The 21,876-nt window shown below is 39.3% G+C and overlaps 1 long non-coding RNA gene across 1 annotated transcript in view; it reads left to right on the top strand.

Annotated features, from left to right (window-relative positions):
• The window catches only part of LOC108241246, a 51,609-nt gene that overhangs the window by 18,151 nt on the left and 11,582 nt on the right, over positions 1-21,876 (top strand). Inside the window, exon 2 of the long non-coding RNA XR_001808804.3 lies at positions 14,337-14,393. This is a non-coding gene — a long non-coding RNA (uncharacterized LOC108241246). The remainder of the gene's footprint in view (positions 1-14,336; positions 14,394-21,876) is intronic.

Here is a 21,876-nt window from a genome sequence, read left to right as displayed (position 1 = left end):
AGCAGGACTTTTTTTTTTTTAACAACACAACCATCGTGCCAAATTTTGCACTTGTGTTCATCTGTGCGCCACCACCCTCTGACAAAGATTGAGTTTAGCACGCCATGAATTGTTTGTGTAAGTGTTTTTGTGAGAGGGCTGTGGACTTGTATATTGTTGTATGTAAATGAAGCAAGGAGACGTTGCTGGAGCTCTGTGGCAAAAATCGGACCTGACGTTGCCCAGACCCTTCTGTTGTGTATATAAAGGTTTGATGAGGTCATTCATAACACACAGTACACACACACGCCCATGAGCAGCACACACATGCACAACTCCAGGCCCAAATAAAATACTGAAAGAAAAAAAAAACTGCCTTGTATTGCTCAAGACCAGGTGTTTGGTAATTGCTGCAACATCTGAAGGGAAATTGATCTTTTTTTTCTAAATTATTTACTCTTAAAGTGTTTTAATTTCTATTTGCACATGAGATTCTTCTCCACATTTTTTATATTTTTTTATATTTTCTATTAGTTAGATGGAGGAAGCTGACTCGCTGTGGCGACCCCTGAAAAGGGAACAGCCGAAAGAAAAATAAGTTTTAAAGTAGAAGCTTCAATTCACAAAGGAAACTTAAACGTGTACAAATCATAAGTCTGCTTCAAGAAAGAAAGATCAAAACCTCAGGAAAAAGCATGAAAAGCAGATTTCTGCTTACATCAACTCTAAAATTTTTATTTTTTTTTACCTAAACAGTATATATCATTACACAGCAGGCTTCGGGTTGTTCGAGAAAGGTCTGTCAGTTTCCAGGCCATTGCGAAAGCACGCCTGGTTATCCGAGTTAATCTACTTTTACTGTGACATGTGTGTGTTTGTTTTTTTAAGGGATTCTTCATTTGCACAATGCGCTTCCTAAGCTTGTCAGTTTCAGGTTTTGCACATCTATCAGTGCAACCTGCTGCACACTAAGGCCATCGATGAATAGAACATGCTGCAGAGCAAGCACAGGCCCAAGACAGCCCTTGTAACTTGACAAAGGGCAAATGAGGGCAACTATTACAGTGATGCATGTCATTTTCAGAAGCTTCTGTTGTGGTAGCACGTTCCTAAGGTCTTCCTGTTGTTCCTCTGATTAAGCCTGACTGAAGGGTGTGTTGCAGCTGAGACCTCCTTTAACCAGCGGGCTGTCAGGAGTTTTTTTTTCTAGGTGTCTGATTTGTCACAGTGACACTCTTTGTAGAAGTCATATATGTGTGGCAGATGAGTGGGGCATGTTAGCCATGTTTGTTTAGTGGTTTTAACCGTGTATACTCTCAAGTGGCCCTGCTCCAAATAAACACGGATGAAGAGACACACAAGAGGAAGGAATCTTAGTTGTTTGCCCTGCTTTTAGAATCGTAATCTGTAACTCAAAACTGTATTAGAAATCTGCTTTTCTTTGGCTAGATACTCTATTTAACTTGCTCTTGAGGGTTGTTTTACTCAGCTGGTGTGGAAATGATAACAAAGGACATAAATTAAATAGTACTAAAGCATTTGCGGTTTGGGAGATGGAAAGCTGAGACATAATTTACAGAGAATGGGAGGTGCAAGAAAGAAACCTGGCTGCAGAATATGAAAAGGTGTGTGTGTCTGTTTACATATGTGTGTGTGTGTGTTAAAAGGCTGTTTTTATAAAGCACAGCGCTGGGAACTAAATGTTTGGCCCTCCAGGTGTGTGTGCCGGTGGTTGTCGAGGCTTGTGAGGCCCGCTGCGGAGGCGGCTACGTGACAGTGGTAATGATAGGTTGTGGTTGGTGAAGAAATGAGTGTGTGTGTTGCTGAGGGCAAGTGTTAGCTTGGCTCCTGATGACAAAGACACACACACACATTCTAGCCTATGCACACAGTCAACAATGTACCTTGTATTAGTCTTCATATCCCACGCAGCACAAGCAATTAGAGTCATGACATCAGGGCAAGTGAGCACTTGCCAGATAAGGAGGCCAAGTTCTTCAAATCAAGGTCAGATAATCCTCAACCAACCAGTTTTGTGGAAAATACAGACTCTTAAATCAGATGACACAAGGGTCAAGTGCAGGTTGAGCTGTAATTTGGTAGAAACGTCAGGTTCCTCCACTTTGTCACTAAACTAATCATTTGCATTTTTACTTAGTCTGGTTGCATTTCAACCAAACATAAAATTCAGTCAGTTTGGGATATTTATATATCATTTTGTTTTGTATAAATGACAATAAATGAATCCTATTCATGTGCATTAAGTTGAATTTTTTTTTTTTTTGTAAATTTGTGAGTTAATGGTAGTATCTCACTGGCCTGCAACTGTTGGGGGACTAACTGGCATTTCAAAATTGCAAGAAAAGTGCGAGAAAATACCTAATTTTTTTTTTGCCGTCTCACTGAATTCTGAGTGTTTGTGACCAACCAACCAGAAAGCCATGTGGCCAAAACTGCATTGCCATGCACATTATTTTGATGGTTGTTTTCTGTCAGATGTCCCATGCAGGTATCAAAGTACAGCTATAGCATGCATTAGATGAGTGAGAGTCCCCAACGACACAATTCAGCTGGGTTCAAGATGGGCTGGAAATGCATGTGACAGCTGTATTTTGAGAGAAAATTTTGTCACTCAAATTTGTTCAAAACTCAAGTGACAGGACTGCCTCCTTCTGTGACGCATGTAGAAATTAAGAACTCTGCAAAAGTTTCAAGAAATTCTGGAGACTCCTTCATAAAAACTTTGTCAATGTGTTGCAGCACAGTGAGATACCATCTTTTAAAAGATTGACAGCACAAGCCAAAAATAAACTTAAAATATTCACCTATTCACCTTCTTTTCAGTTTTTCCTCAAAAATCTAAAGGAGCTAAACTACATGAACTAGTTGAACAACTATGGATATTCTGCCCCAACGTAAATTTTTCTTCTATTTGTAACTTAGGCCTTATTTCCATTGTAACTGTGTGTGAGAACCTAAATAAACTAATAGAAAATGCGATATGAAATCATTCTTTTATTGTGGCTGAATATTTTTTTTTGTTTGTCAAGATGTCTGTAGGACATGTGGGAAATGTACGGGGGACATAGTCATACTATCAGGATGATTGACTCTAAATTATTGTGTCATATTAATTTGTAATGTCAAGAACAAATAACACCAGTAAACACACTAGTTTCTTTTATTTTTGTAAGCCCCTACTACAAAATTATTCACTGTTGCACCAACTTGTTAGTACTGGAAATGATGATTGTCAAGTTTTATTGATTTCTAAATAAGCTTCTTTTTGTTTGTTTTTTTGAGAAGCACATACCTGGAGCTCATTAAATAATAAAATCAGTGTACCACAGTTTCTCGTCATCTGCAGTGATGTGTTTTATGGTAATTTCTCCTGCTTAACACAAATGCCCATTGTTGTGGCTCGCTCCAAGGCCTTGCATCTCAAGGAAGTAGATCCGGCTGCGGCTTGTCACCCCCCCACACACAATAAAGCTCTCAGGAGGACATTTTCAGTACTGGCAAATTCTGCAGCGGCCTCAACCGCTCTTGCCGCATCCGTTTGCCCCACTCTGTGTTTTGTCTGTTTGGCAATACCGCGATACGTATAAACACACATGCACTGAAAGAAGAGCACCAGGAGGAAGAGACAACAAGAAGGCTATTGTGTTGTTGCCTCACTTAGAGCAACTGCTCAGAACTATGTTGTCTGTTTTTCTAAACCTAAAATTGGATTTTATGGGGAGTTTTGCTCATATCATTGAGCTGCAAGTGTTTAACATCAAAATGACTCTTAAATATGTCATCTACCTTTTTAAAGTAAGATGTGCTACAAGAATGACGTGCAGCTTTTTATTTTTAGACAGTCTGAGTAATATTGTTGGACATTATTGAACAGTAGGAAATGAGCTGTTTTAGAATTTTTTTTTATCTTGGTGAGACTATTTTTCAATAAGAGTTTGAATAAGATTTTGATGGCCTGAGATCAAAGACACAAAGAGGATATCTCCTACTGACTGAGTGCTTAGTGCTCTTCCAAAGAAATCCAACTGTTGACAGCAGCTGGTCTTCTCAGAAGCTCTGACTTTGTCTTACAGAAGCTCATTCAGTACCCAACATCACATTGTTATTTGCTCTCCAAATGCTCTGCAGTAGAAGGCTTTATGCTTTTTGATGTCATTAAGCCGTCTGGAGAGATATCAAGGCGTCCTCCTTTTATTCCTGACTCAAGTTGTTCCTCTTCATTTCTTTTCCCATCCCATAGGCGACAGAGCTCAGAGGCATTATCATTGCATTTATGTGTGATTTTTTTTTTTTTCTTCTTTTTCTTTTTGGCAGAAGAACAATGCTAAAGTTTAGACAGTGCATTCCTGGTTGTTGACACACTGTGGTATGGAGAAGGATTAGTGAGTGGCTTAGCTTTCTGATTCCTCAGACTTGGCTCATGAGCAACACCTGGATGTTTCCATGACAACGGTCATCACAATGTGCAGGGATTTCACCACCAACTGGTTCGACAGAGAGTACCTTTAAGTGCAAGGAGGGTCACTTAAAGGAGAAGAGAGAAATATTTGCTTGACAGTGCAGGATGTGGCACTGTGTCCATGTTAAGGTGTCTTTAAATTGTCTTTATTCATAAAATGCATCGTTTTTTCAGACTTTTCTGTCCTGCACTTGCCACAGAAATAGTTATATTGGGTGTAGTTTATAGTTTTTGAAAGAAAACTTTGTCCCATTCTGTCAAAACTGATTACCTGGCCTGCCCACATGTGGTCTGTGGTGAGATAATCGGATAACTAAAACTGAGGCATCATTGTTCAGTAACAAGTAGAACACCAAGTGTCTCCAAGTCTTTTACTTTTCAGTCTTATCAGTGGTAGCCCAATGGACCCATATCAACCACCCTGGAAAAGACTTCCTGTGACTTCATGGTTTTGAGGGTCCACTCTGGTTTTGATTTTTCAGAGTCTGCAACCTGCTTTTACAAACATTGATTACAAATACTGGATGATAAAGTAAATGTAACAATAAATATAAGGAAATTTGTGATTGGTTTCTTTGCTGTTAAATGAAATAAATTGCCTAGACGGTTTGTTTCTTTAGACTTTAATCATCCAACTCAAAAAATAACACCAAACAAGAATCAATAGCATAAAAAGCTATTTGGCATTGAGAGAAAAAGTTTGGCAAGTTTTTGTACATCATCATTTCTGCTGCTCAACCCACACATGTGTTTTCCTAATTTCGCACCATTTAATGTGAAATAAACAAACAAAAAAAACAAAGAAATAGTCAACCAAACACAAATTTCTTTACTTTTTGAGCTAAATTTATTTTGATTTCAGTGTAATCCATCTGCTGTGTTTATTAAACTGTTCTAAATACAAACATAACTAAGGACACTTTTAATAACATTAGATTACTACTACTACTACTACTACTACTACTACTACTACTACTACTACTACCACTATAAATATTTTATTTATAAAGCACTTTAAAAACAACCACAACTGGAACAAAGTGCTGTACATGTAAAATCAAATGTTCCAACGAATACAAAACAGTTAGATGATGATTTTGTCCAGTCAGAGGGGTAAAATTTTCATTAGTCAGACAGTAAATTAATTTGCTCGGTTTGGTTTAAAGCCAATCTGAGTGAATTAATGTTTCCAGCATGCTTACTGTTAGCTCACCTGGTGTTTATTGCAAAACAAAGATCTCCACTGGTGTTTTTGCACAGGTTTTGTAGCCCCAAGTCATTTCGAGAGCGATTGCATTCCAGTAAATTTTTATTCCAGTAAATTTACGCATTTGTCTTAAGATAAAAACATGACTGGAAAGCAAATCATGGACAAGTACATGCAGGCCATTATAGGGGTGAAACAGGAACCCCAGACTCCTGTAATGCTTGGGCCAGTTCAGAAGAATGGCTCTGGGGACTCTGAATCAGATCATAAGCAAGGCATCATTGTGTGTCAGCAGGTTGGTGTGATCCATGAAAACATGCTCCCTCCAAATTCTTTCATTGGCAATGTCCTTCAACAAACCTGCCATTGTTCCACAATTACGCCCAACTTTACGCAGCTATTTACAAACATGTGTCATTGTCTACATCTTGTCGACCTTAGGAATCCTCACACGTGACTTATTCTGAAGAAATAAGGTCATCCGAAACAGTTTTCTTCTCCGTGAGAATGGAAGTGCCCCTCAGACAATTCACATACATTTTATGTGCCTCACAAGTGTGCGGTCACCTATGTGTGTTTACATCTGCACATGAATTGAGGTTGGTTCGATCCTTTTTGAGGCGTGTTTTATGTTATGTTCGGCTTTAAATGACAAATGCTCAAATTCATAAGAAAATGTCGTGTTCAAATGCCCCTTGAACTCAGAAAACCAAATTGAGTCATATTTTAACAAAAAAAATTTGCGCGGCAGTCAGTATGCATATTCTCACGGCAGAGCTAAAGTTTGCATATATTTTTGCTTTCACAATTTTTTTTACTAATATGTGTGTGTAGGTGAAAGTTCTTTGACAGGTGTGTGGGTGGGCGGCCACTAAAATTAGTATATCATTTACGAAAACAAAGAGATAAATTAAATGTTCTTCCTCGTAGACTTTCAGACAGACTTAATTATAACTGGAAATAGTGGCTGAGTGGAATTTAGCTGAACCGGACCTGTGCCCTGATCAGGAGCACAACGGGTGGTTTGTTTTAACACGTCTTGTTGTTTACACTGTCAGGTTCCCACACCTGTAATATGACTATTAATGAACAAAATCTATGAGGAAATGCTCAATTATGCCACCGGCTGGTACTGTTTCAATGCTAAGTTATACTCTGCTTGTAAATACATCAATAGGTACTTGTGGTTTTATATTTTACAACAAAGTATGACTAAGAGTGTTTATTTTATCACTGAGACATCACAATCATATGTAGAAAATTAAGAAAAAGTATTTATTTTCTGTTAGAAGTTTTTCCTTGATCGCTCTTTGATCGTACCTGTCAAACTGATGTGTTAGTCTTGTCAAGTCAACAAGGAAGTTCAATTTCATTTCTATTTTTCTACCTGGTGGCTTATCCCAGTGTGGATGAGGAGGTGTTTGATTTGGAAACAAAACTCCCCAGTCAACAATGAAGTGTTACAGGCCTTAACCGCGGTCTTCCACAAACTACAGCAGGAAGCGTGGGAAGTTCGGTGCACTTTCTGACCCCACGCACCACCGCATCACATTGTCCTTCATCACGTGAGAAAGGAATGCTCCTCATCTTTTGTTTTAGCATCCATGGCACTTATGGAGTTGAGAGTGTTCTATAGAATGATCACTAGCCTGGCATCTTGCCTCTCTATTCTCCTCCGAGGTTATTCTCAAACAGGATTTGTGGGAAGCTCTCTCTCCTGCGTCTTTTAAATCACTTCAAGCGCTACTGAAGCCTTTTTCACCCAAAGCGGGCACCAATCTAATGGCATAATTTGGACCTGCACACATCCAGAGAATTACCCCCCCCCCCTTTTTTTCTGTGCTTAAAGTTTTTTTCTTCTTTTGAACAAGGAAAAACAAAAGGCTGGCCCAGTGAAGCGCATCTCAGCTCGCAGGCTGAATAGAGGGGCCCCTTTCATGGCTGTTTATGAGCTCCCCTCTTCAAAAACACACATACAAATCACATCCAGTTCTCCCAGTGGTACAAGGATCATGGTAGGGAGGGAAGGGGAGGGGAAGGGCATGAACATTTCTTGCTGCCGCTCTTCTCTTTTCTATGCCAGTTGGTGTATTTCCACTGTGCCACCCAAACATATTTAATCTATCAGCTTGCTTTCACAAGAAGTCCAGTTTTTTCTGGCGAAAACATTTAAGAAATGTTTCATATCACAAATTTTGAACAGAAAAAAATTAATTGTTTCAAAACGAGCGATACAGTTTATAACTTGAAGAATTTCTCAACTCATCCCAAAACTGCAACTAACTGCAGCAGAAACAGTGAAATCAGTAAGTTAGGGTTGGAAATAAAATCTTTTTATTTTATTTTTTATTATTTCTGGATCTCAGTATTGCCAATTATTTTGAACCTTTGTGTATGTTAAAATTCTTCAAACATATTAGTGAGCAAAACTGAAAATTAGGGGAAAAAATGCTGATTTTGAATTTGATGCAATCAACATTACTGATGAGCAGAACATGCTGTTTATCACTGTGTTGCATCACTTCCCTCAACTTAATAAATATTACTCCAAGTTTAAAAACTGAAATTTTTTGTCTTTAAATGATATACCATAAAATGTTTTGGTGGTGAATCTGGACTTCGTGGACTTCTATGCTATTGCAAATTATGTGTTATTTTCTTTAGTGTGGTCTTACTGAAATGTGTTTGCAGCACGTTTCGCCGTTTGTGGTGCATATAGCAGCTTGCTGCGTGTTTGCACCTGTCAGCCACCGTACCAAGCACATTATTTCCACTATTACATTCTGCTAACGTTTTTACAGCATCTGACACATGCCTTTGCTTGTGAAGTTTCCAAATTCACTAGTTTATAATCAACCAAAAAAAAAAAAAAAATGAACAAAAGCAATCATTTACTTTGGGTTTGTTTTCTTGGGTTAGTCCAAAATGGGATACATGCAAACAAAAGAAGAAAAACATGAGAGATGAAGAAAGAAAACTGAGTGGCGCTTTGTGTTTTAAACAATATGGATGCCATTAAAAAAAAAAACATAAATAACAGCAAATGTCATGGTGACCAAAGAGGTCATAATGTGGGTGTGAGTCATTACTTGGGCTCTGCAACATGTAAACTGAAATTTGTTAAAACATGTGGCTCATATATCAGATTCAGAAAATTGTTTTATTTAGAGTAAAAGAACAATAGTTGGAGTATCGTTGTGCATGGCTATGGTTTTCAGTCCATGCACTGATTTCCACTGAAATTGTGTCTGTTTTTAATGCAGAGTCATATGAAGGGCTGAAGTTCATTTCTGTGGATTCTCTGAAACACTTAATGATATTTTGTGCTGTAACAAAACCCAGAAATCCGTAGCAATTTTACAAATATTGTTCTTTAATGCTTTGTTTGTCCCCATGACTCAGCCTTTCTGGCATGCTCAAACACTGACCTGTTGCGTATTAGCCTAATTAGTTGAGGGATTTTCTACCAGATGTTTTCTTTTCTTTAATTTAGATTGCACAACTCTTTCTGTCCTTTTTTATTTGTTGTTGCCCTTGTTTTGACCTCTTTAAATGTTTTTGCCACAACCTAAACATTGGATATAGCGTTCTGGCAATTTATTCTATAATATGTTTAAATTGTTCATTAATAATATATCAACTTTTTTTAAAAACAAGCGTATGTGTAGTTATAGAAATATCCGTAAACCTGGAACTCGCTTAATTTCAATCATGGAAATTTATGTTTAGCATTATTTCTCAAATAGTCTCTGCACCCATCTTTAATTTATGATCATATGTTTTTTTATGTACTACTTTTGCATCTGTTCTTACAATTAGCTAAATCTTTCAGGTCTATAAATGTCAAACTAGAAGCACAATAATTCAAACTACAATATATGACTGCGTGCCTTTGCACATGTGCAAAAGATGCATGTTTTCTGGATCAGAGTTGAGAGCCAAAGAACTGACCTTCATTTAATTAATTACAAGTCACCTTAAGATGAAGGAGCTCTTCTTACAACTCCATTTCCCATTCAGCGTAGTATCTTGTTCAACAGGTTTGATGGACAGCAGGAATGCAGGCTGAAGGATTTGTTTTGCACTGGCAGCCCATTCTCTGGGTGTTCTTGAGCAAACAGAGTGGCGCTATGTCCTGTATTTTAATGGGTTTCTCACGTCACTGTTCAAACTCTCAAATAGGCTGGTCCCCAGGAGTACATGAAAGAGAGCAAACAGTGCTCTAATACTTCACCAATCTGACCTTCTGCTAACTGGCTGTACACAAACAGACAAACACACGCATACACCTTTTACCCAGGAAGTTCAAAAGGGTGTGAGAAATGTTCATGGTAATCTAGAATTTGCAGCCAAATAAAATGAAGCAACAAAAATGCAGTTATGGGTGATTGGGTTTTTACTTTAAGAGTTTAAAACATCTGAACAAAGTTTAGCTGAATTTTAATGATCTCAAAATATCCAAAATGAGAATCTTTTTTTATTCTCTTTAATGAATGATTTTCCATTGCCTTCATGTGAGGCAAAACCATTGTGTTTTAATGCACCACAGCTCTCATAAACATGAGGGGGTGGGTGCTGTATGTCATGTTCGAGCAGCATACGAGTGCAGTGTTTTTGGCTTGTATACGCCGACCCTGTTAAGTGCTACTTTAATGCATGCGGGGCAAATGCTCGGAAAAACTGGTGGGAAAACTGTGGGAAAATCTGAAATCTCATAAAGTGATGGATTTTCAACTGCTCTTCTAATTCCTCCAAAACGTAATGAAAGTGTACAATGTCTATTTTCATAAATGACATGAAAAAATACAGAGGAATCACAAAGTGCTCCCTGGTTACACGCACGCTGCTGAGCGACTCGGGCTGATTTAGTTTATATAAGTACGTGTAAAGTAGTGAGGCGTATGTGTCCGGGCCTGTGTGTCACTTCAAAGAACATTTACAATACTGCCAAGCACCCTACTATGTTTTACTTTTCTGAAAGGATCCAAACATCTACTGCTTCTATACATCCCTCTATGATACTCACTTTACTTTTTTTCTTTCCCTCTCTTGCTTTAAATCTGTCTCTGATATACAGGGCATTCCTTTGCAATTGTGCAACATGATTTGAGGCAAAACAAAAAAAAAGGATGAGCAGCTGAGACAGAAAGACATATAAAGAAAAGAGGAGATTGAAGGGAAAATGGTTCGTCTTGCTGGGCTTCATGACCTACGGTGGGCTCATATTTCTCAGCCCGTTTCACAGCGGTGGGTAGCTGGTTTATCGTCAGCCTCCTCAGCTTTTTTTTTTTTTTTCCCCTTGTCACGCGTGGCCTGCCCTAATCTCTCCTGTGTACTATAAACCACACCTAATAACCCTGTGCGCGATTAAAGCAAACATTTTAATAACAGCCTGCCTCATTATCAGCTCACATTGAGGAAAATGAGTGGTTAAGCCTGAGCTCATGTGGAGGCCAGAGGACAAAAAAATCCTGCCTTTATTGAGAGACTTAGGCGGAAAAATTTATCTTATGAGCTTGTTTTGGATTTCTTATTTCCAAAAAGTGATAAAATTGTTGACAGTTTGTAGAAAAGTAGGTGGTGGTGGATCTATATTAGGGTACGGTTTTGGCAGTTAATGCAAAGATTTTTTGCAGCAAAGAAAGTGAGCTGCAGGAATGAACGTAGCACGCTGCTCTAGAGGGTGCTGTTTACTGAGAAAATCTGCTTTCCTCAACTTCATCTTCCCAGCAGCCCCCACTAAAATGACTTCTCCTTTTCTGCTGTCTAAACACGCATTTTTAGTTATATCCTGATACTTGATCTCAAATTTAAAAGCACTATTGTTGTAATGAATACATTGAATGGCAGTTGCCATGTAGGATTTTCACATCAGACAGTCAAGAAAAACATGAGACAAATGAAAATTAGAAGGTCAAAGTTTCTTCTTTTTTTCTCTTTAAACGTATGTGTGGTATTGTGCTGCAAGGCTTCTTTGACATGTCATTAGCCGTCCTAATCCCACCGTGTGTCATCCTCACCTGTGTGTCCATACCAGCACACACAGAAGCGAACAGATGTTTACACAGCTTTCACACAGCCAACAAGAGCAGATGATGAGCCGTCAGTTAGACTTCAGCTGGCACAACGCACGTGAAGAAGAATGCGTCCACGGCAATGGGGTTACACCTGCGCTGTCTGTGATTTCCTGTGGTGTGTAATCCCTAACATCGCCCGTGTTTATGCCTGTGTTTTAGTTACAGGCCCCATGCTTGGATGATTTGGAGCTTAACCGGCATCTTTGTTTCACTTGCTCCTCCGATTGGCCCAAGGGCATTCTCCTGGTCCCGCCACACACAGGCTCAGCCCCAACATGTATGAATGCAGTCATCTCTCATAGTATAGCTTTATGTTTGTGTAATCATATGCATTAAAATGACATGAACGGCCCTCTTTATCATCTGCTGTTGAAGGCAAAACACATTGTTTTTTGCCTTTGTCTATGTAAGCACATGCTTGTAGTGCCACCAATATATTTTATGAACCAGTAGACAGAATTTATAGAACATTTATCTACAACTGATTAAGTCAACCTCGTTTAACTTGACTGTCACAGCTAGGCAAACTTGGAAAACGCAAAAACAGCTATAACTCAGCTAATCTGAAGATATTGAGATGAACTTTGGTGTGCTAGTAGCTGATAGTCATTCCCAACACATACTTAGCACTAGCTGATCAAACAAAATTTGTTTTTAATCTTTACCATTAACCACTGGAGTCAGCTATCTGTCTATTAACAAACTATCTCATAAACAGCTGGATGGACTTTAATGAAACTCTCAGATCACTCTTGAAAACTGATTAATTTTGAAGTCAACTCAATTCAAGATACCCCCTCCCCCCACACACACATACAACTGAGTTTAAGAAAATGCCTTTAATTAGACAGTTTTACAGATATTGTGCTAAAGTTTGACATGGCAGTGGCTGAGCATAATCTCTAACACATACTTTGAAAGTTACATATTGAACAATATTTTTGCTTAAAGCTCTGGTAATAACTTTTCGCCTCAACCCTGTCTGTCTTTTTTGCAAAATATTTTATAAACCACTGGACATATTTTAGTGAAACTCTGAGGAAGTAATCATTGGCTTTGTGTCTTAAACTCATTACCATCTGAAGTCAACCCAGTTCAAGATGACTGCCATGACTAACTGACTTTAGCCAACACAAAAATGGTCATAACTCAATTTAACAGATATTGAGCTAAAATCGGTATAGTAATAGCTGTGATTCATCCTCAACACATTCTCTGAGCGCTTTAACATCTGTCCTGCTCTCATAATATCAATAATTTGAGATTGTGCATAACTTCATTTACAAAGTTGGACCCAAACAGCATTAATCAATTTCTTCTCAGCATAAGATGATCTTAGTCTAAAACTCTGGCATGTAAGGCAGAAGGCAACATGCACTCATTCAAGGAATGTTAGGCCTTTAGTATTCTTTATTCTTTTTAACAGCTAACTAGAGAAGCTTTTATTTAAGTTTGTTATGTAAAAGTGTAATTGGCATCTAAATTTAGAAAGCTGAAAGCATTTGTCTCCTGCACTGGACTCAGATTTCCTTAACAGGCTCATTTACAGGAAACATGAAGTTGTGACTGTTTCCTTATGTACGGAGTGTTTGAGGAGGTCTTTTTTTAGTTGTTTTATATGGTTAATGTTTCGTCATGAGTGACGCCGGCTTCGCCACTGAGGTCATGAGTTGGGAGGAGAAACATTCAATGCCAGCTACTGAACTCATTTTTCGTTTTGAAATTTTAGTAAATATGCTAAATTTAGAGTTCAGCCACTGCCAAAGAGTTTGTTGCAAACTCCCTCAGTGACACACCTTTCGAGAAGTGACTCCGAACATCTGCTATTTTTATCATAATCACTCCCCCTTCTTTATTTTTGCTCCTTCCACCTCTCTCTTTTTCTGACAGACCCACAATAGATGTTCTGTTTTTTGCCTTTTTGAAAATTTGTTGGGCGGATCATAATTGAGAGGATCCTAATTCCCATTAAAGGAAGGACATGCTTTGGCAGTGTTCCTGAAGGCACTCTGCTCTGACGTGGGTAGAAGTGAGGAACCAGTGAAAGGTCCTGAGTGCTAACACACCCTTTGTACAGCTCTGCCCAGTATATGGTTTGTTGGAATGGTGGCATTTCAGTGCTCCAAAGTTAGCCTGCCAATTGGACAACAACTTTTGGTTTGCCATTATAAGGAGTAGCTGTGACAGTTCATGAAGCTACAAATGAAAACTCCTGCTGACTAACACACATTATGTAAAGTCTGGCTCAGTATGAGAAAAGTATTGAAGCCTTGTGTTTTTTCTTCACTATGATGTTATCCACTCTTATTTTTTTTTATTTGTCACTGATTTTGTCATGGATGGCAGTGGCACTCTGTTCTGCTTTAAAGTGGTTAGATTTTGGAAACTGGTTCTGCACGCTTTAAACAATTTCCCCCCCTATTATACAATTTTCCCCCAGAGATCAATAAAGTATTTTTGAATCTGATTCTTAAAAAAATGTTTCACCTAAAGTAACCTAAGCTGAGTGAAGTTATGCTAGTATGATTGTATTACTCTAATGTGTGATCTGAACGTTGTCTTCTTTTTTCTTTCCTCCCCCCTCTTTCTGAAGGAATCCACAATTTTGGAATGAGATGTCATCTTTTAATCACCTCCCAGGGATTTTCTGGTAAGTTTATGTGCTTCTAAAAACTGCAAATCATCTCAATGTGCTTGTGGTGTTTCACAATTAAAGCTGTCTCCTGTAAACTTTTTGGTGCCAAATGCATTGAGATGTTTTGGGTGCTGTAAGGTTTTTCTACAAGTTTTGTTTTCAGTCAGTAGTGTTTTTTTTTTTTTTTCTCTGCAGGTTTCGTGGCTCACTCAGATGTGCAAAATGTTCTGTAACAACGTGGATATATGCCAGAAACATACTGTTACTGTGGTTCGAGTTTATAAAGCTGACTCAACTCGTACTTTTACTGTTGGCACAACTGGTAGCCAAATGTTGTTAACTATTTAACTTAACACGAGGAACTAGGACAAGATTTATTGGTTGGTGTTTGTTGTGGTATCCTTAAAAGACATTTCTTATCCTCAAAATGGCATCTTTACACAAATCATGTGATTACTCTTCTTTTCAAGGCTGCAGCCATCAGTTCTGTACTATAGCCTGCAGTAGTCTGTTTGCTTAGCTACTCTCCCAGCTCCTTTCACCCCCCCCTCCCTCTTTAGTAGCCTCTGTTCTGTAGCCCGTTCTCCCTCTACCAACCAGTATGAGCTTGTCATTGTGTCACCCCAGGGTGATGCCACTCTCTCAGCCCCCTTGAGGCCCTTTTGCCTCCGCAGCACTCCATGTTTGCCCAATCATTTGAGATCCGGATACGGGGATGAATTGTTAACTACAGCAGGTCAGCCAGTGCCCCCACACCACCTCCTCCCAACCCTCCACCCCCCGCCCTCTTCTGCTCTCCTCCGACCTGTTGTTGACATATCTCCATGGAAATCGAGCAGGAATTTTATTTATTTATTTATTTATTTATTTATTTATTTATGTATTTATTGCCAGACAGCTCCACCACCACTCTTTGCCACCACAACTTCCTTGCCTCTTCATCTTCTCTGCCTCTGAGTGTCCAATCAAAAGGCAGCTGAGGGGGAGTCACATGGATAGAAAGCATTGATGATGCATCCCTCTGAGATGAGTGGTGCTGTCTGAGGGGCTTTGTAGGAAATATGGCCTTGGGAGAAGTGTGTGTGTGTTTTAAAAGGAAAATCTAGTAACCATTGATTTTCTGACACTCAATCTTGAGGCAAATTTTTAAACGGTCTTCATAACAAAACTGTTGTTATGAGGCTTTTCATTATGAAAAGCATTACAGGCAAAAATATTGCAACTGTAGTTTCATATAGTTTAAACTTATTTACAAGTCTAAATGTATTCAGGCATAACTTTGTGTGTTTCTGTGCGTGTATGTGTGTGTGTGTGTGTGCACACAACTCGGGTCTTATTTGCTCAGGGCAGGTGAGTGTTTGCCTACCTGTCTCCATTTATGAGATCAGTGTTTGCTCAAGGAATGCACCACGTCCGATTTGTCATTGACTGTTATTGTTCAGCTCATCCGGCTGGTGCCTCGAGGTTTAGCTGTGTTGTGCCCCAGCAGGTGAGAACTTTTTTTTTTTTTTTTTTCCCTCTTTGGCTCAATGAGTACTCACACAAGAAAAGTGACATATAGAGAAGTACAGCACTCATACTTGCTGTGACAGACAACCAAATAAATTATAAAGAACTTTTCAAGTTAAATGTCAACAATTTAAGATAAATTACTCTCCTTTCCCTCATTTGAAACTGCAAATCTTATCAACTGTAAGCTATAAATGATGCAAACTGATGTGAGAATAAAAAAGTGTTTTTGTAAGGACAGATTTCTAAAAAGGCACATCCTGTCAAAACGAATGAACTTGGCTTGGTTACCTTTGAGGAAGTTTCAGTGAATTCATTCAGCTTGCTGTACTTCAGTAAAGAGCCCTTACATGTGGCAGGTTGATGTTTGCATGACTAATTTATTTCCAAAAAGTTTTATTCTGTAATATTTACCACACTTGATACATACATTTACAGCGTAATTATGTGTCTTTTTCTCTTTAGATATTATTAAAATCCATTTTTGTCAACAAGTGTGCTTGGGTTTGCGTGCAAGTGTTTGTATGGCCGTTGTCCTGTGCCACCATCTGGGTGGTCCTTATGGCTGGTTTGATCGTAATCACCCTGTCTCATAAATCAGTGTCCGGGCTCTGGCCAGGAGTTGATTCTGTGTGTCTCACTGGAGCAAGGGGCTTGAGGCATTAAGCGGAGACCCCAGCCACTGCCCTGCTTGAGCTTGGCCACAGTTCAACTCTCTACACCACCTTTAAAATAACTCTTCATGCATGGCTGTCTTTGGGTAATGGCCTCAGCTCCAAGTTCATACTGGCCACTGACAATACAAGCCACAAACGAAGTGGAGGAGAAATGCCTTAACCGGAAGATATGGTTTTATGGCTCCCAATTTCTGGATTTTCAAAACTTTTTGTCCATAAGTGTGCAAATATGCTGGCTAATAACACCATGTGTTTGTTCCAACTAGTGGCAGAATGACTTTGATAGCCTGCTATAAAGCTGCTTTTAGTTCAAATGTTCCCACTGGATCCAAAGAAGAAAGATTAAAGTCATATCTTTGTTTTTGTAGGGCCTCTACATCTCTGAGCACGAAGAGCGAGGATGAAGGCCTGTCCGAGCTGTCTGGCTTGTCTGCAGCGCTCCGCTGAGCTTTTATCTCAGAGTCTGGTTGCAGATCTATCCAGACCTGACTGACTCCCAGCAAATGCACAGTCCTGAGACCTGTGGCATAAATAAAGATAATGCTGTTTGGAATAATAACAGCCAATTCTACCCAAGAGACACTAGCGTAGCAGAATACAAAAGAAACCAAGATGAAAGGCTGAAAGGTGGGTCCGAGCACCTCTCTGGCTCTCATGTGAGAACTGATGGAACCTATATCAACATGTACACATTCAAACAGTGCTGAGTGGGTCCATATTCCAATTTTGACGCTCAGGGCCATGACGCAGACATGCAATTTGTTCTTTTGTCTGCCAAGATCACAGAGGGAGACTAGTGACTTTCCTTTCCTTTTAGTTCTCTATTTTTGTGTGTGTGTGTTTGTTTCATTTCTTTTCATTCTCTTGATTTTCTGTTGCTTTCTGTGAGAGCAATTTAGTTTTATGAGCAGGTGGTCTTTTTTTTATTTTTTAATCTGACAGTGCTTTTGGTTCCCACCTCTGGCGTGTGGGGCTTTCAGTTGGAGTCAGTCATGTAGGCCAGGATTAGGAGGATGGAAGAGGAGGAGGTCCAGTAAGAATCTTGGTAGTAGCAACCTCAACACCCTGCAGTCAGAATCACGCAGAGTGCTGCTTGAAAGAGTTATTCTGTTGCTTAAGCTCTCAGACGCACCCCAGATGGCTTTTGTGAGAGCTAGGGACTTGCTTAGGGACAGGGTTAAAGAAGCAGAGTCCTTCAGGCCTCTTAAGTCTCTGGACTCCAGCAGGTAAAGTTCTATAATGGAGACAAACTGAGAAAGCAAAAGGCTGCCATCACTGCACCTTTTCTCTTTGATTCTGAACAGCAGACCAAAACAAAACCTCTGAACATCCTCCCAATTTGAGCTGAGAACTACTGAAGCATTTAATTTATGTAACATAGGGCAAAAAACAGGAGATTTAGGGAGATACGAGCATCTACATTCCCAGTGAGAGTTACTTATCAATGAAAAATATTACAACCGGCTTTCACTACTTCACCTTTGCTCTAAAGTTTTTATTACTGGGTGCAAATGCAACAAGCTTGTTACTTCTTGAGGGATTTTATGACTCATGCTATCTGTCTAACATTCCTTTGCAACAACTCCATGGTGACACCCAAACAAACAATCAAAGTTTAGTCAACAACATTAAATAGGTGTGTTACTCTGCTGTCTTTCAGATGCTGAAAAAAATTGTAATGCTTATGCTGCAGGAAATATTTGATTTCTGTAAAACACAAAGTGAAAAAAAATAGCTTGGTCATATTTATTAGGCTAGTACAAGAAAAGTTCATGTCAGTGCAGCTGAGTACAATAACTAGCTCCCAATCAATTATGTGACTCATAACTAATTGGGTGTAACGTTCTCTCATCTGGCAATACTTCACGCTAAATCCAGTCCCCATGTTATTTTTTTCCAGTATTAAGAACAACATTTGAGTTAAAATGTTAGTTCAGATCTTTTAAAGTGGGGTTCAGTGAAACCATTAGGAATAATTAATATCTTACCTGTAGCAGATAGCTTTTGTTTTAGTGACCTCAGTTTGGAGAAATATTTTCATTCTGCCCAGATTGACAAACTTGTCCAATACTAGTCCTGGAGGACCACTGTCCTGGATGTTTTAGTTGTTTCCCTGCTCTTCAGCAGGTCTTCAAATTCTGCAGAAGCCTGTTAATCACTCATTCATTCAAATCAGGTGTGTCAAAGCAGAGAAACGCTTAAACATGCAGGATAGTGGCCCTCCAGAACCAGGACTGGATACCACAAAGTTGTTTTAAGGTGGCAGTTTGGTCTTATTATTACTCAGAATAACCATTAGCTCATCAATGTAATCAGAATTAATTCCTATCACTTCCAATGAAGTTTGTGAATCATGACATATGAGGCATAACGTCCTTTTAGGAGTTCCAGTGCAATTGCCTGTGGAACAAATATGTGCTCCTTAACTTCCACTGTCTTTTTATTTGCTCAGTTTTGCATTGCTTTAACGACACATTAATTCAACCTGAAAAATTTAACTATTTGTCATTTACAAGACATGCTTAGGGCTAAATCAAATTGTCACCTTAAATAATAGGGCTTAGGAGAAAGCAGTGTCAGAGTGAATAATGGAGTGGTAACAACGTGGTCAGAATATCAAGCTGTGGTATTGGAAGTCTGACCTGTAAATCAAGCTTGGAGGAGTGATTTGGTTAGACTGCTCTGTTAGTCATTTTCTGTTTGTCCCCCAAGTGTTTATCATGGAGGTTTCACAAGTGGCCACTTCTCCTTGCACTGATAAACAGCGGGGATTGGATCCAGACCCTGCTGGGTTCTAGCTGGAGCCCTTGGGCTCGTAACCACACAGACTGAGAATGTTAGTCATTTGTTTATTATTGCCAATATTTGCCTGATCCTAATCCTTTACAGGATTAGCTGGATTTGATGTTTTCCTCATCCAACCTTTTTCCACTGTTACAGATTTTTACATAAGATTTGCGACTTTTGTGATAGTGCATGCGATCAGCGCATTCAGCTTTACACATGAGTGCATCAGTTTGTGTGTGTTATTTCAAATGTGTTCCTGAAGGATGTTTGTCGTCAGGGTACTTTGACAGATGTACCCACTAAGTACATCCCGTTTAATGCTGTGATTGGGGTCAGTAGGAAAACTCTGTTACAGTGACTAATATTTTTTTATTTCATGCCAGGTCATTTTGAGTTGTAGTTACGCTTGAGGCTGAAGGAGTGTTTAGATCTTACAAATCACTGCTCCCGAAGTGTTTTTTGGTATTTTTTATTTATTTTTTTCCTCAAACGGAAACACTCAAAAAGCCCTGTAGGAACCAATTAATCAAAGAGGCTGAATGTCAGTGTGGCGTCACTGGATTTGGAAACTCCTGATGTCACGAAGAAGGAGAAAGTGTTTTGAGTGGAACTTGTGTGTATGTTTTGTGTACTTTGAAGCCATTGGCCGAGAGTCACCTGGATCAGAGATTGAATGGCATTTGCCGAGTGGAATGAACCCGTTCAGCATGACCTTTTTAGAGCTGATCCCAATCACCACATAAATCTGTTTCCAGTTTCGAAACACGACCAAGCACATGCTCATTAACATGCCGCGCTCTTTTAGCCACATGCTGTATTTGTGGGTGAGAAAGACTGACAAATCTGCACCAAACACCCTGCACTTAATTCCTGCCGCCCAAATCCTCCCACAAACATACACAGAAGCACATGCAGCATTGCAACAAGACTGAAAGACAGATGGCATGTAATTAGCTACATTTATGTGAGGCCAAAGGATGTGAATGGGGGTTCCTAAATTTTAGAAATTCTCAGATTAAACTTTTTTAATATTTCAAGTTCTGTAGACTACTTATTTTGCAAAGGCAAGTTGATGTTTAAATTATTTGAAGTCTGAATAAGCAGTCTTTACATTTAAACTGAAGTATAACCAAGTAATAACAGTTAAATGTTAAGCCTATATAACATAAGAGCTGCCTAAAACTGACAGATCAACTCATAGATTATTTAAATAAAAAATATTACTTTTTTTATTTTTTTTATTTAACTTTTTATCAGCTCAAATTAAGTTTAGTGACTTCTCAAATACTTTATATCCCCAAACCACTCTGCAGTGGATACTAATGTTGGGTGTGACTACCAGAATGAATGTTCAACCTTCCCTCCACATTCTTCCTGCCCCATAACCCCCCTTTTTTACTTTTTACTTGCTGCACATGTAAGGTCTCCAGCCAATTCAGTCACAGCTGAACTTCATGTGGTCTTGGTTAATTGGCTTTTTTTTTTCCTTTTTGGTAAGCGCAGCTATGCTTCACTATGCATATCTTCCTCATCATTTCTTGCACTGTTTGCCTTCAAAAAGTGTCCTTTAATTGGCTCCACAGTCACAGTCTCCTGCTTTAACTGTCCCCTGTGGTACCTGAATGTGGCCCGTTTGACCCGGAGGCCTTGGGGTAAAAGTCAAGTATTTGACAACCCCAACTCAAGACCATTTGTGATATATTTTTCTTCTTTTTTCGTATAATCTTTGTTTTTATTTTCCTTCTACATTTTTAGGTGTTTATGCAAGTTTTGACCTTGATCTTTTTTTTTTTTCATTGCAATAATATATTGGGCCTTTGAAAGAAAAATCTGCTTTATTTTAGCACCTTTCCATTACTCTTATATAATCTGTCTGAGTGTCCATCAGAGTTCGTTAGGAACTTTTGTCCACTTTTTAACACGCCCAACTCACAAGAGTCAAAGAAAGTCCTCAAATTTGAGCTTTAGCGAAGTGGTCCATCTAATATATTTAGCCATGCTGGCTAACTACACACCAGCCACTTCCAGCTCGGCTGCATCAGCACTGCTCAAAGCCCTGAGAGTACTGTGATCCCACCATGGGGTGTATAGCTGTGGCTCCGGCTGTGCTACACTTTAATCCCCATCTCTTTTAACCACAATGGGAAACATGTGCTTTCTCTGTGTAGGGTACAGGCCCACCATGGGCGAGGCTGTTTATGTTTGCTCTAAAACTAACATTTCACAGCTCCCGTGACCACTCCTGGACTCTAACCCTAGTTGATTAAAAATATCAATTATGTGATGTTTTCATTTGTAGCAAGATGACCAGTAATATACCTAAGAATGCAATATAAGAACAATGTTGTTGTTAGCATGTTCAGCTCCAACTTTATCCATCCATCCATTCTCTTCCGCTTATCCGGGGTCGGGTCGCGGGGGCAGCAGCCTAAGCAGGGAGACCCAGACTTCCCTCTCCCCAGCCACTTGGGCCAGCTCCTCCGGGGGAATCCCAAGGCGTTCCCAGGCCAGCAGAGAAACATAGT

Source organism: Kryptolebias marmoratus, linkage group LG12 (genome assembly GCF_001649575.2).
Source record: "Kryptolebias marmoratus isolate JLee-2015 linkage group LG12, ASM164957v2, whole genome shotgun sequence".
NCBI classification, from domain to species: domain Eukaryota; kingdom Metazoa; phylum Chordata; class Actinopteri; order Cyprinodontiformes; family Rivulidae; genus Kryptolebias; species Kryptolebias marmoratus.
The sequence above is the reverse complement of the archived record's forward strand: the minus strand, read 5'-3'. Positions and strand labels throughout refer to the sequence as shown.